This window comes from Cimex lectularius, unplaced genomic scaffold (genome assembly GCF_000648675.2).
Source record: "Cimex lectularius strain Harlan isolate CLEC.00 unplaced genomic scaffold, Clec_2.1 scaffold115, whole genome shotgun sequence".
Classification (NCBI taxonomy): Eukaryota; Metazoa; Arthropoda; class Insecta; order Hemiptera; family Cimicidae; genus Cimex; species Cimex lectularius.
In genome coordinates, this window is record NW_019392707.1 from 839,336 (window position 1) to 855,538 (window position 16,203).

At 37.1% G+C, this 16,203-nt stretch overlaps 1 protein-coding gene across 13 annotated transcripts in view; it reads right to left on the bottom strand.

The window, feature by feature from the left end:
* The window catches only part of LOC106666867 (myocyte-specific enhancer factor 2), a 209,081-nt gene that overhangs the window by 29,017 nt on the left and 163,861 nt on the right, over positions 1-16,203 (bottom strand). For 2 of the 13 annotated variants that reach the window (XM_014394361.2, XM_014394358.2), the window contains exon 1: positions 7,806-8,192. The exons of the other annotated variants lie outside the window; for them this stretch is intronic. The gene's annotated coding sequence lies outside the window, so the exon portion shown is untranslated. Of the gene's footprint in view, positions 1-7,805; positions 8,193-16,203 lie in introns of those variants that run through there. 13 annotated transcript variants of the gene reach the window in all.

A 16,203-nucleotide genomic window follows, 5' to 3' on the forward strand; every position in this document is an offset into this window, starting at 1 on the left:
ACCGGTGGGACATGTCTAACTTTGCCCAATTTCTTTTTCTAACGTCAAGGAAAAGGCGCAGGATAAAACTAACAGATCTACACTTTGTGGACCGACAAAATGAATGACGCACCCTTCGGAAAATGATTATAAAATTTTACTAGATGCGCAAAGAGCTGGAAAGGACGGTTTATACAACATGAGATGGAGATGAGAGAGGAAAATGACGTGGGGGAAAGACGGAGACCCGGCGAGAAAGATGGCCCAGGATCAAAACTACGGATTTTAAGGGAATTTAACACGGTCATAATGACAAATTCACTTAACTTTGTTTTGGAAAATCTAAAAAATAAAGAAATTACGAGAGCTTCAACGGCCCTGGTTTCAGTGCCTAAAAAATTTGCATGAACTAACGTAAAACGCAAAATACGTTTGTACTTGTCAAATTTTCAAAACATGCTTAAGTTTTATTTGATATTAAAAACAAAAATCTCTCATTTGTTAGAACTAGAAATTGCAATCCGTAAGGAAATTTTGGATTCGTGCTTTCAATTTTATCACAAATGGTTTCTTTTAGTTTATTTATTTGAACTTCCTATCGAATGTGACAGATTTCTTTTGTTTCTTTCATACCTGACTAAAAAACCCTTAACAGTGTATTGAATAAATTCCAGAGCATGAAAAAAAGCAATCCGTAAGGAAATTTTGATTCGTGCTTTGAATTTAACCTCAGATGGTTTTTTCAGCTTACTTTTTTCATCTTGCAATAGAAAATGACTTTGTACAGTTTCTTCCATACCTGACGATAAAAATCTCCTTAATATTAAAATATAGTCAGACTAGGCCATGGGGACACAAAAAGCAATCAGTAAAATTTTTTGATTCGTGCTTTGAATTTAACCCAAGATGGTTTTTGTGGGCGTATCTTTTTCATGTTGCTATCGAAAATGTTTTATTTCTACGGTTCCATACCTGACGATAAAAAAAACACCATAAATTGTGGATCTAGGTAGTACTAGAGCTTTGGAAAAAAAAAACAATTACTAAGTTAATTTTTTGATTCGTCCTTTGAATTTTATCTCAGATGGTTTCTTTTAGCTTATTTATTCGATGTTCCTATCGAATCTGACTTTTTTCTACAGTTTCTTTCATACCTTACAATCAAGTCCCCTTAATAGTGGATCCGGGACACAATTAGTTGGTTGACAGAACTGAGGTCGTTGGGATTTTTGGAACTTATTGCTTACTGTGATATTTTTCATCTAAACAACCATTATATCCATCATTCAGCAAAAAGAAACTTGTTTTCCTTTCTTTTTGGCCTGAGTGTAGGAAGTCGCGGTATAATATTAACAAGAGAACCCCTGGAAAGATTTTAAACAAACAACCACAACTGCCGATTTGCATAGCGGTGTATCTTCGATTTCCGATCCTTTATCAACACCCCCAAGTAATATAAATAAATATTGTATTAAAATAAAACATGCAAATAAGGAGATAGGAATCAAAGAAAATATCACAGAACCAAAGCTAAAAGTAATGTAAACAATATAAAAGTGAGAAATCCAGGCTATTAGGAAAAATCCAAACCAACAACACGACTCACGCTAAAAAAGTGGTAGTTTGTTTAGAGAAACAAGATACAAAATAATCTGTGTTGCCATGTTGATTTGATCATTATTCTATGTTGTGAGCTGTATTGTTTAGGTCTGCTTGATGACCTTTTATTTTGGTCGTTTTCGATCACCATGGTCTGTGGAAATGCCAAATTCATGGCAGTCTCCACCATCGTTATCTTACATGAATTAAGTCCAGGTTTTTCCGTTTTTATTTCATATGTTCGTTTTTTTATATATTTGTACGGTAATTTGAATGGAGTTTTAAAGTGAATATCTACTTTCCGTTCACTGGAGATTGGGAAGGTGTTAGAAAAGCCAAAACTGCGAGGATAGGCGGACCGCTCATCACCCCGCAAACCTCAAGAAGTATGAACATGAACCTTTTTAGATATTGCGTGTAAAATTTGTTTTAACCCTCCTTTATGAAAAAAATTAAGCAAGTTTAACAGTAAGAAATTAAAACAAACGAACAAAATCACGTTACATCCCATTTTTTTCCCTTTCCATCCTAATTTCAACCCTGGGATATCTGTAATATGAATGTGAATGACTCTGACAACCGGTCAATCAACTTTAAAACGATTGGGAAAAGCCGGGATAAATGCTTTGACGGTGATAAAGGCATGGACAAATTCTTTCACAGGCAAAGTTGCTGTCTTTCCGCCGTTTTTGGACTTGGCTTTGAAATGTTGATGTAAATGAAACATCGAGAATCCAGTTCAAATCAAGCGGCGAACATCGTAAAAAGTTAAAAGTACGAAGTTTAAATGTTTTTCTACCTACCAGATCCCAGGAAATTGAAAAGTTTGAAAAATGTCCTAGACGAAGGACGACAAAGAAACAACATTCTTTATAAAACTTCTTAACAACTTTTATTATAAATTGTGACAATTATTGTGGAGGCCTTTTAATAGCCTCACAAGTTGGACTCTGCGTTTATTTCAACCGCTGGTCCTTTTTACAAGTTCTCACCGCTTTACATTTCTGACAGACGAGAAACGACAATAGACAAATCGGAAATCATTCCAAATTACAATATTTAAAAAATTATAAATTGCTCAATTTATTTATGTGATTATGCTAAATGCTCTTTCCCAGAGCAAATTTCTATGCACAAGATTGAAGAAAACAAGGCTTAGGACATTTTTGTCATGAACTTACACGAAAACAAGAAGTTTACTAGGTCACTCCTTAAGTTCTGAAGAAAAAAGTTTAGAAAAATATACTGATCGGATTTAATTTCTTTCATATTCAGTCCTTAGCGATAACATTCTCCATAAATTTAGCTTAAAGAATAGGTTACCAATGATGGAAAATAGTTTAACATAAAATGAGATCCGGTAGTAATATGAAAAAGACAACTTTGGAATAATTCCGAGATAAAAGTTCGAATATGTAAAACGCGACGACCTCAGTTCTATGTCAACCAGCTGCTTAAATTGTGTCTTAAATAAACAGCCTTGTAAAATCTTGTACAATTAACAAGGTCTTAGCTAATCGTATTCTATAATTCCATAGATCCATAGTTGAGAAATTTCATTACATTTGGCATGAAAGCAGCTAAATAAAAAGTTTAGGTAGCTAGCATGCATTAACGTTTTTTTATCGACAGGTATGAAAGAAACTAAAGATATAGATCAGTTTCGATAGAATTTTGAAAATAAATAAGTTCCAGAAAACTATCTGAGATAAAATCCAAAGCACAAATAAAAAATTTCTAGAAAACCAGATCTACTATTAAGGGTTTTTTTTAAAGTCAAGTATGAACGAAACTAAAGAAACAAGTGAATTCCGACAGAATGATAAAAAAAAGCTTAGAAAAAACCATCTGAGATAAAATCAAAAGCCCAAAATAAAAAATTTCTGAACTGAGTTTTTTCCAAGCATAGTGCTAACTAGATCCACTTTTAAGGGGTTTTTTTTATCGTCAGGTATGAACGAAACTAAAGAAACAAGTGAATTTCGACAGAATGATAAAAAAAAGCTTAGAAAAAACCATCTGAGATAAAATCCAAAGCTCAAAATAAAAAATTTCTGTACTGAGTTTTTTCCAAGCATAGTGCTAACTAGATCCACTTTTAAGGTTTTTTTTTATCGTCAGGTATGAACGAAACTAAAGAAACAAGTGGATTTCGACAGAATGATTAAAAAAGCTTAGAAAAAACCATCTGAGATAAAATCCAAAGCACAATCCTGCTTGCTGACAAAATGTCCTGTGTTTCCAACCTATAATACTAACTAGATCCACTTTTAAGAGGTTCTTTTATCGTCAGAGATGAAAGAAACATGTTAGTTTCGATAAAAATATGAAATGTGATGAGCCATCTAAGACAAAGTTAGTTCACCTAAGTAAATAAAAAAAGGCTGCAACTCCCTGAAAATTACGTACTTTTCGGCTAAAATGCGAATAATTTAATCACAATTAAAACTGAAGCTTTTGTTTGTTTTTCCTTGTGCTAGGTGTGTTTATGTTTGTACGTGTATATGGATTAATAAAAATAATGCTATTACGGATATTTCGTAATATAGTATTCTATTACCAAAGTGGAATTTTAGATAGGTTTAGATAGAAATATACATCATTAATGTACACTACTGCCTTTTGTTGTTTCACGTTACAAAAGTTATTACAAAACGGCTTTTGTAATAAATTTTTCTTTTTCAAATTTTTATCATGGGATCCATAAAATACACAGATCTAGGAGTAAAAATTAACAAAATTCCTGTTTGTTTTGTGGAAAATTTGTCTGATCGGTTGAAAACATGAAAGGTTTCATTTGTAAGCACAACTTTTATCCGTCCGACAAAACCACAATAGTTTCAATAAATATTCCGCCCAATGCGTAGTAAGTTTCAAGGGGATTTTTTTTCTTCTTTTAACTGCAATACTAAACGGATCGAGATATTTTGGCCGAAAGAGGGCAGTTTGGAGTAAAAACAAAGGAAAACGAGTGAAATTACTTGTTGGGAGTGGAAATGGTTTCACCACGATTAGTAACATTGTATGGCAACGATTCCCCCCTAGGTTTTGCAACGGTTGCTATAGGGAAAGCCGACAACCCGAGGTCGGATTCTTTCCGAGACGTCTTCCAGAGAAAAACAACATTCACGACTTTCAAATTGCATTAATCGGCGTTCTAATGTCTTTTTCAAAACCCCAAATTTGTCAAGACACTTAATCAAACAACGTACAGTAGAAACGATCGAGCGTTTTTCGTATTTAACAAGGCAAAGCGGTCTCCTGGAATAAAAGGTACGAATCAGCCGTAAAACAGGAAAATAATAAATCCAGGATCAAAAATTATCGATTACACGGACAGCGGTTTAAATTTTCACCGGCTGAAAGCAGGCACAGGCAGTTGGACCTGAGCCCAAGTCTGCACGGGATGGGTCAGTTCGAGGATAATCCGCAACAACCTGGGGATATGAATGTTGGATTTGGAAAATACCAAGAATGTCAAATTTCAATGCAAATCGAGTGATTTGATCAGAAAAGAGCTGAACGAAACGCAACTTAAATCAAATCAAACCCAGGATATACAAGTCGGACGCCCTAACCACTCGGCCACTGCGGCCCTAAAATCGTAATTCCTGCCATACAGGTGGGATGACGTCCAGCTACCCTTTGCCCAGACAGTTATATAGAACTAGTTTGATATTACATTAACATAAAATATAAAAATATATGCACATCGTTCGTCAGTTAATAGGAGGGCGTAACGTACAACAGCCGTTTGCGTGTCGTGGTCGATGGAGTCAAATCACTTTAGAATACGTTATTTCATGCCATTATCAATTATAAAGCCATGGGGTCGACCGGGATTCGAACCCAGAACCCCCAGCGTTGGGAATTCGAGTCGGACACCGCGGTCCCCTTCATATTTAATTAACGAGTATCATCAAAGTTGATATGTTTAAAAAGAAGGTTTTTTACATCTACTATGAACTTTAGCTCACCTCCTTTGAATCGCTCACGGCTTATAAGGGAGTCCAAGCTTAATTGAAGTACAACTTGTCACCTAAATCTGTCATAGGTCCTTTCCACAACCCTGTGATCCTAACCCTAACTGAACCTAAAATCCTTTGAATTTTATCATGGGCTGTGTTAAACGCCGCCTTTTGTTTGAGGGGCAGGGCGAATTTCCAAATTTAAAAAACATACGCGGATTTGGCAGATCAAACGGGTTTAAATGAATAAAAAATGACCAAATTTTTATCTTTTCTTAATTTCCATCATTAATACAACAAAATACAGGTGGATATGGTTATTGATTATCACGATAACAGAATGGTACGAAATGGGAATGTGGCCCATAGAAGAACAGAAGAAGTCATGTAAAACTAAAAAAACAAAACATGAAGCACTTCTATTTCTATTTTTATTCGTTTCTTTCTTCAATGCTGAAACCCCTTGAGTTTTAATCGGGGTTGTTTCAATTTTTAACTTTCCAGCCGAATTTCCAAAATAGAAAAACGTATCGGAAGAATTTTTGATTTCTAGAATATTTTTGACTAGTTTGAAATTTTTCAACAGGTCTTGAACAATACAGGGTTCAAAGTTGTCTGTTGAAAGTGTAGCAAGAGTGAAAAAAAGCCAGGTAAAACTTTAAAAAAAACCACGTTTGAGACCTAAAGTAAAAACCTAGCTATATCTAGATCTATCTTCTTTAGGAACACTGAAATCCTTTGGATTTTATTCAGGGCTGTTTTTATATACCAAATAGAATAGATTGAAATGGGTTTTGGAGGCATTTGCCAACAAATCACACAAATCTAGTTTATACCTATCATATCTAAACCTGTTACTGTCAGACTTTCTTTTATAAACAGTCCATCCTTCATATTAAAGGTTAATCATGGTATTTCAATAAACTTGGGTAGAAAAATACTGATTTTTGTCAAATAATAATGATGGGATAGCAGTTCCAAAAGAGATCCGCTGGTGGAAATTTGCGCCGAAAAAAGGAAGAAGAAAATCTATGCATAGTCGGTGAGGTAGAAAAGGTGGGCAGGTTGTAGGACGTTGTAGGTGGAAGGTCACGGGGGTGGCGCTTTAGTTACTGGGCCACATCGATCCAGCCTCAAGGCCATATCCTAACCCCAACACACTTTTTGTTATAACCAATTAAGCTTCTTTATTCTCAAAACCTTTATCATCTTTAAGATTTGATTTTAAAAAAAAAATTTTCCAATATCGTTAAAAGTACATCGGTACCAAAGTGCAAATTTTGAAGACGAGAGCAATGTTGTTCTTTGCAAATTTCATAGATCAACATTTTTCGTTTTTTGATATTTCAAAATTGAGATTTAACAACTTGACTTGTTTAAATTTAAATTAAAAGTTTCGAAAAAGAATCATGTTTTTTTTTTTAAATAATAATATATTTTAAAGAAATTATTATGATGCAGACTGCCTGATGTCAAGGTTGAAAATTTTCATTCAGTGCAGACGACATCGGCACCCCAAAAATTTTCAAATCGTGTGTAAGGTTTGGCCCTGAGACGTGAACCTCGGTTTCTCATCGAGTGAGAACAAAGACAAATTTGTCCAAATTTGAGTTTTCCAACGAACCACAGACAAAAGCAGACCCTTTCCAGGATGGAAATTTCTTCAGCTAGATCCGACCCGGATTCAACAGGTGAGTGGAAACGTGACGTCAACCCTAGAGTTGCTATAAGTTTTCAAACCAACCCCTTTCCCTTGAAACTTTTGAAACACAGTTTTTCCTTTTCCACTTTTCCTTTCGGACCGGAAATATTTAAACATCAATAAAAATAATACAAAAAGGTGTTTTTCCAACATAATACATTTTTCTCATTTCTAGCGTTTTTTCTGGTTTTTTCATTTTGATACGTTTTGGATTTTCAATAAAGAAAATAGTACTTTCAACGTTGAGCTACTTTTTAACTGTTTCATTGAGAATTTTGAACTATAAAGCTCAATTTTACTCAACTGGTGGACAAAACAACACACCCCCGACATCGTTTATCTAATGTCAAACGCAACGTGGCATTGGAATGATAATGGAGTTAATTCAACACGTTTCATTCCATGAACAAATTAGACTAAATACATATTGTCTTTTGGCTGATTACTGCTATCGAAAGGGTGATTGTTAAAGGGTGGAACCGTTCCGTAGCAGGCATAACACACACATACACACGTCCACACATAGGTCTATAAGCAAAGCATGAACTTCATCTTACGTGTCCTTGTTTCAGGAAGCCGAACTCGTCGTCGTCATGGTATTAACATTCGTGCACGGAGATTTTGCGAGGCGTAGGAATCGGCGAACGGCGAGGCACACCGGCTGAAAGATATTCCCGTGGGCCGACGACGAGGAAAGCTCAAAAATGTCTCACAGGGCTTCCAAAGCCTTATAATTCGCGCCTCTAGAAAGGGTCTGAAGGACGTGAACAATGCCCCGCTTTCAAACGAACTTACAATTTCACTGAAATTAAGGTAAACAAAAAAAAAGAAAAAAGAAAAAAAAAGAAAAACCAAACAGAAGAAATCGCCTCCGACAATATACCGACTGGGTGCGGGAGGGAGACTGGAGGGCGACTTCCGACGGAGTTAAGCATGGACTGAAGAAGCGGCTTTTAGGGGTTGAAATAGTTGCCCCCACTCCCGAGTCGGAAGCCGTCACTATTGGGCCCCTACCACGAGTCGGATTCACCCCCACCCTCGTTCCCCTCAACCTTCCAATTCCCCCCTCTCGGCTCCTGCCACTCCCCTCTCGACTATGAATAAATTACCGTCCCTCCGACCCATCGTCCAAGGACTTCCAACCCCCTCGACAAGTCGGCAGAAACGACGAAACCTTATAATAAACACTTATTACCTTTACACCCCTTGAATTACGATGGCAGGAACCGATCTCGGGAGGAGAAAACGATCCGGGATGAGGGAAGCCGTCCTTTTAAAATTACATTGAAAGAAAAAAGCTTTTCTTTCTCCACATCGAACGATACGCATACATTTATATATTTGGTGTGAATCTAACATAGAACTGGTACTATATACTAGCCGCCTTGGGCAGGCCACCTACTCTAAAAATGGGTTGAGCTTCAATGAAAAGCAATCTGTGATAGCAATATATCTGCTATTATATATGGTACAGTGATACTAATCTTGGATTTGGAGGATTTGAAAAGTGAAACTGGGAGAATGTGATGCCTGTTTGTCATACTGACGTACGAGTTGGTCAGAAGAAATCTAACGAACAATTATTACGTACATTTATATATTTGGTATGAATATAATATAAAACCAGTACTAGACAACTGCCACCTCATATGAGAAAGGGTTGAGTTCAAACAACGAGATACCTAAATTAGACGAGTAGGCTTTTCCGTGAAGCTGACAGATGAAATCCAATCTGTTCAAAAGAAAGCTTAACCTTGACCACATGAACGATATAATAACTGTCTTGGGCACGATACTTACTCAAAAAACGGGTTGAGCTCCAATGATATGCGATCTGAGGTAACAAGATACCTGCTATTATCTGCATATACTTTACCGTGATGTAAAGACCCATCTTCGACAGGGATGACTTCGGGCATACCATCTGTTCGGAAGAACTTAAGATTGTCCATATCTAAACGAAATCTCTGAAATTTGGCGGTTAGGTATGACTGGGTTGAGCTCAAATTACCCGCGATCTGAGATAAGAATATATCTGCTATTACCGTGTTACTGTATACCGATCTTGGATAGGGATGACTTTGGACATGTCATATGTTCGTAAGACATCTTAAAGATGTCCATATCTAACGAAGAAAGAATTAAATAGTTTTATATATTTGGTGTGAACATAATGTAAAACTAGAACTATATAACCGCCTGGGCCACCTAATGTGAGAAAGGGTTGAGCACAAATGGCCTGCGATCACAGACAAGATATCTTCTATTATTTATGCTACTGTGATACTGATCTTGGATTGGGAGGACTTTGGAAGTGAAATTAGGAAAATATGGATGGCTATTTCAGTACAGATGAAATTCAATCTGTACAGAAGAGAGCTAAATATTGGCCATACCTAACGAACGATTTGCATACGTTTATGTAATTCGTGTGAATATAATATAAAACTCATGATCGATCCACATAAAACGCCAAAGAATTATAAAACTAGAACTATATAACTACCTGGGCCTCCTAAATGAAAAAAGCTCAAATGACCTGAGTTCTGAAATGACAAGATATCTTCCTGACATAGACGGAAGATGTGGTCATGTGCGTAAGGAAATAGTCAAGTACATTGCACCGTTAGTGGCATAAATATTTAAACAGAAAATAATGTGTAAAAGGTATTGTAAAGTGGTTTGTCCCCCCTTGTAGGCGACACCTAACGGGTAGTTAAAAAAAGATTTTATATATTCCTCATTCACGAGAAACAGTTAAGCAAAAGCAGTTTAGGTTTCAAAAATCAAAAAGGACGGAACATTGCACTTATTTTTCGACAATAGTAAATTATAATTACTTAAAAGTGAAAACGTCGTAGGGATTTTCCTTGATATAACTGAAACATTCGGCACATTAGACCATGATATCCATTTATTATGATCATGATATGAATTGGAGGTGATTTTCAGGTTGGGTTCAAATCGTATCTATCCGATTGTTTTAATTCCATTGAGTGTTCCTCAAGGCTCTGTCTTAAGGCCGATTTCATTTTTGATATCGTTTGTCGATCACATTTCCATTCACTATTCTGGGAGTAGTGGGAGGACACAAATTCAAACAGATATGAGGCCAGTAAGTGAATTGATTGCCAATATCGTCCAAAATCTCATTGGGTAGAGAAGATTTCGGACTTTCGATCTGTTCGGAAGAAAGCTTAAACTTGTCCACATCGAACGTTATGCATACATTTATCCATTTGATTTTGATATAAAACTAGCACTACATAACTGTCATGGCTTAGTCTGAGGAAGGGTTGAGTTCAAATGACATGCGATCTGGGATAACAAGATCTGCTATTATATATGAAATTGATAGAATGGTGATGCCTTTTCTATGAAGATGACAGAGGATATGCCATCTGTTAAAAAAAAAAAAAAAAAAAAACATTTCTCCATATCTAACGATAGATTACATATTTATAGGAGTGTTGATATATATTTGCTTTAAACAAGACAGGAAGCCTGAGAAAATTGAGCTCTTATGACATGTGATGTCATGTGAAAAACACACTATCAGCAGGAACATTCCATCTCTAGAACTATGTACTTACAACGTGTGTGCTACATAGTTCCCAACATCATTCCCACATCAAGAAAATAAAGTGTACAAGGTCTCTTGAAAAAGAGGTATGCCAGCAATGGAACGAGAAATATATATTGGATTTGGTCCAGGACAAGCCAGCTAGTCTGGGAAAAGGCGAGTTCAGATGACATTCGTTTTGTTCGGAAGAAGTTTGCCATTAATACTCTATCCAACAAACTATTTACATCTATGATGTACATCCCGCGAGACACACCAGGACGACTACGCGTCAGTTTTCTGGAAAAAATTCTCTTAGTGTACGGAAAGGATGTATGCTTGCTTATTTACGCCGTAAACCACACTCATCCGTATTTGTCGACTACTAACGGATTTTGCGGGAATACGGCGCTTTTTCACGAGTTAACGTAAGTGCTGAAAGACTAGAAGCGGTTGATGAGTTTGAGGCATATCCTCGAAGTAGTCCCCGTCGAGCCGCCCTGCAATTGGGAATATCCCGGACAACCATTCGCCGAGTATTGAAAGTAGTTAATAAACACCCTTACCATTTCACGCCTACCCAACATCTTCCCGTTGATTTTCAAAAAAAGGCTAGAATTTTATCACTGGATTACAAACGAGGGTGTGACAGTGAGCCCACAAATTTTATGGACCGGTGAGAGCTCATTGACTAGAAGCGGAGTAGTCAATTTCCAAAATTCCCATTACTCGGCTGAGGAGAATCCTTACCTCCCCCGACCAACCTCCTTCTTACACAAATTCGGCATTTTTTATGCAGTTGTGTTGGATGAATATTTAATCGATCCAGAGTGTTACATCAGAAGCTATTCGCTTGTTTTTAAACAATGGTCTTCGTGGTTTGGTAGACCACATTCGTTTAAACCTTCGCCACAATGGATAGATGCAGCTAGACAGATGCCCAGCGCATAGTTCTAGGATAGAAAAGATCTGATTCACTGATAATTATGAGTATCGTTGGATTGGCCGTTCGGGAACTGTGGCATGGATTCCAAGATCTCCAGAAATAACCCCATTAGATTTTTTCCTGTTGGGGCCGGTAAAAGATAACGTTTATTCCGCCCCAATACAATCGGAAGAAAAGTAGAAAATCAAATCATCCAAGCGCATCAAATCAAAACACAATTAATGTAGTATAGGATGTTTAAGGAATATCGAGTGCCTTTGATGTGAGAATCAAAGTGTCTTTAGTGTATGAACTGCGTGCGTAAGTGGCTGAAATGACCTAGGTTTTGTCAGCCTCCGGAGCCGGACTTCCGTGGCGGGACGGATAAAAATGACCCCGGACTGACAAAACTCGAAGTCATAAGCTCAATTATGTACGAGAAGCAAAGCTTATATGAATCAATCACCGAACGGCGCGGCGACCTTTGTCCCTGCAGCATTTCGAGAACGATAGAACAAGAAAAGGATTTATATTGAGGAACTGGTTTATAAATAATTCTAGTTTCCTGAAGCATTTACTTAATGTGACCTATGTAGTGCAAATACGAATTTCAAAATGGTTAAACGATGGTTAAAAATATGGTAGAAACAAAAGCAAATGCCCAGAGTGGCTGGCGGCAAATGGTCGATGTTTAATATGTAAATAGTCTGGCAGTTTCTCGTCTTCCTATTCTTGCTGATTCAATATTTTGTGTTTATTTGAAAGTTAGCAGAATGCCAACACGTATCAGACAGAAAAAACAGCGAGGATAGGCGGTCCAGGACCAACGGAAATGCCCAAACTGAAGGTTGACCCTTGCGGAGAACCACACAATTTATTATAAATCTCTCTAATTGGTAAAAAATAATATTTTATAAACTGTCAAAGCATATCGTTTATAATTATGGGCAAAAGTCTTATTATTCACTTTCAATGATTTTTTAATTATCCCCAGCATGGCCATCGGATTATCGCTGCAGCATTTCAGGAAAGTAACTCGGTGATAATGTCCAGACCAACCGATGGATGGTAGAGGGTAGAGTAAATTGCATAATTTCAAAGGAACACAGCTACTCGAAAAGGGAAATCGTAAGACCTGAAAATTGCATGCGTACCAGTCGTCGATCAGCGACCTTTCAAAAATTGGCAGGTAGCTATGGATTTTGAAAAACGAGATCGGAAAGTCGCCCGGCCGGCTAATGGACAGGAGAAAGGCAGGAGAAAGCTTTCGAAGGGCAGGGAAATCCAGGGCGTTGCACTCGAGAGGACGCTGTTTACTCGAACCCTTCGAATCGGTTATCACGACGAGGGATGTCTGGCTTTTGTCAGACAAAGCAGACAACTAATCAAACACCCACCTCGCTCGTCCCACCGGTTTTATTACGGTCCTAGTTGAATTATTAAATAAAGACCACCTAAAAGGATAAGTTTTCATGTCAAAGAAAAACCACCCTCGAATTTGTTGCGCTGGACAGGTTCCACCTTGGCGTCAAGACTAACCAAGCTATCAAGAAAATTTATCTGTCACAAACACTCTACACAGGATTTTTTTATTTATTTACTTATTTTACAGGTACAAATAGGGCTTTAAGCACCCTTACATGCACATATATTATAAATAAATTTAGGTTTATAAATATAGTAAAATAACAATAAAATCAAAAATAATAATAATAAAACTTATAATAAAGTATACAAAATAATAATGACGTCGATGGTGGAGTATGGAGTACCTCATCGACCCTCAATTAGGCTGGTTGTATAATATGTGTAAAGGGTGATGGAGGAATATCGAGTACTCGATCACCCTAATTGAATGAATGGCATGTTAATAGGAGTGAATGTATTTAAGAATGAACGTGAGTATGAATGGATTTGGAACTGCATGCATAGCTGTTGTCAGCATAACCTCGGTGGCTGGACGAATAAGACTGAGGTCTTCTGCCCCCGGACTGCCAACACCAGGGGTGGGTGATTCTCGAGTCTGCCGGCAATTTAATATAAATAGCAAAAGCTGGATATTCCGGTGGACTGCGAGAAGCGAACAGGCTCAACTCGCATACACGTACATGTGTGGATTTGAGCCTATACAAATAAAATATATATATAAAATATATAACATTTTAAATGTTTGTATATAAGCATCAAACAGGCAATACTTTCATCCAATGGTTGGGGGAGTCAGCCTGCTGTCAAGAACGAACAGGCGACACACGGCCTAAGGTATTCAACGGAAACAACAATCGAAACCCCAAATTTTCAAAACGGGTTACATATTTGTAATTAGAATTAAGAAGTATGGTGCTTATGAGGAGCTTCTTGTCTGGTGTCGGGGAAGAGACTTTCGTTCCTTTTGTCAGGAGGCAGCTGAAGCCGAATGGTAACATCGACGTGACTAATTTACCGAGCTGGTAACACAAGCGGCGTTAGCACCGATATTTCTTTGCCGTCAACACAGCTGTTTCGCAGTCTCAATTCTCCCTTGAAACTGTGACCGTAAAACGGCTAGACTTTTTTCTTTCTGACGATTGTAAACTGCAAGTTGTGAACAGAACGTTTGCGCATCGTTAAAGACATTCTCCACCGACAAACGTATATTCGTTAAATAATTGAGTCTTATGGTGCATACAGATAAATAACGTCATGGAGATAGCTGGCTCTCCTACATTTTAGGACCCCATGGTATCTCGGTACTACACGTATACTGAGTGTGGGTTATTACAGAACTGTTTACATACGCCAGATGACATGTGACATGTTATAACGGGCTTGAACGAGCCACCTAGTCTGAAAAGTGGTAAAATAAGATGATAAAAATTTACATATTTGAGTACTATAGTGTATGTTGCGTACTGTATATATGCTTTGGACAGGTTAGACGTCCTTTATGAACAAACATTGAAATTAGGCTAATAAAGATGACTTGTTTGATGGTGATGAACGACAGTCAACGCGCATTCTACATCTAGATGTGCATAGAACATAGACAAACTGCATGTTTGTTTGTATGTTCTTATGTACACTAAAAAGATTTAGGAAAGGCCAGTGTTGAACATCAAGTCATATTTTTATATTGAATATTCCTTTTTCTTTCTTAGCTTGCAAATGGTGGACCAAAGACGAAGGCATTTTTTCTAACCTCCTCACGATCCAGAAGAAGGTATACCGCCCTACCTGCTGATGTCGCATAGACGGTAACAATCTCGAGCCGATACGTTGTGCTTAGAATGTTCTTCGTTCTTCTCCATTATTCCTGTTGCCCGCGAAGTCAATAACTCTACAAATCCGCGTATGAAGACAGGCCAGTAACCCTATGCCGATTCAGCATGAAAATAAAAGTTGTTATAACACTGTGTGGTATATAGTGACCGTTAATTAACGATTATGTAGAGATCGTGGGATAGGGTCTAGGTTACGTAGGTTCAGAAAAAAATTTCTTTATTCTGCCAACATTTCGATAATTATTGAGATAATCTTCAGGGCTCAAAGTGTTTGTTTGCTGTGTAGATGTGTCATTATTACTGTGTTGTAATAATAGAATATGTACGGATATGAGTATTATCGACGACTGTTTTAGGAACTGTTCCAACACAAATCTATCAGTTGTTATAGCAACTTTTCTTCTTTTAGGGCATTGAATCATTAATAGAATATGTGTGGATATGAAAGTTATCAACGACTGTTTTAGGAACCGATCCTACACAAATCTATCAGTTGTTATAGCAACTTTCCTTCTTTTAGGGCATTGAATCATTAATAGAATATGTGTGGACATGAAAGTTATCAACGACTATTTTAGGAACTGATCCTACACAAATCTATCAGTTGTTATAGCAACTTTTCTTCTTTTGAATTCAGAGACATTGAATCAATAATAATACTTTTACCGAGTGTATTAATTGTTTGATTTTTGATATTGTAGGACGGAGAAGGAGCGAAAGATAAGTTTTTTGAACGGGTTGCCATGATCGAATGGCATTAAACTTCAATAAAAACCGTAGTTTCTGACAGATGTGCCCTTGCCCTGACAATCTTCGCCCCTGGATAGCGTTTAGCTAAACATCATCGGATGAAAAGAAATCCCGCCTCCGTCCCTCCGTCCATTAAAAAAAAGAGTCTGTTGTCTCGCTGATTTCGATGAGTGATTAACTTGAAAATATATCAAAGTATGCCGATATTCGACTCTTCACAGAGTTTGGAAACGGAAAACCATCTTTGGCACGCTTCAGAAATGAACGAAAAAAGGATTCAGAAAAAACGAAAAAAAGGTCAGATGGGCAAAACATTTGAACTAAACCGGACTAGGTTGAGGAAAAAAAAATTGTATTAAGACATTTACGATTTTATTATGTTATGTTTATTTCGTGCTTATTATTTTGGATCAGATACTCCGATTACACCTCTTTATCTTTAGTTGCTGCTTTATAAT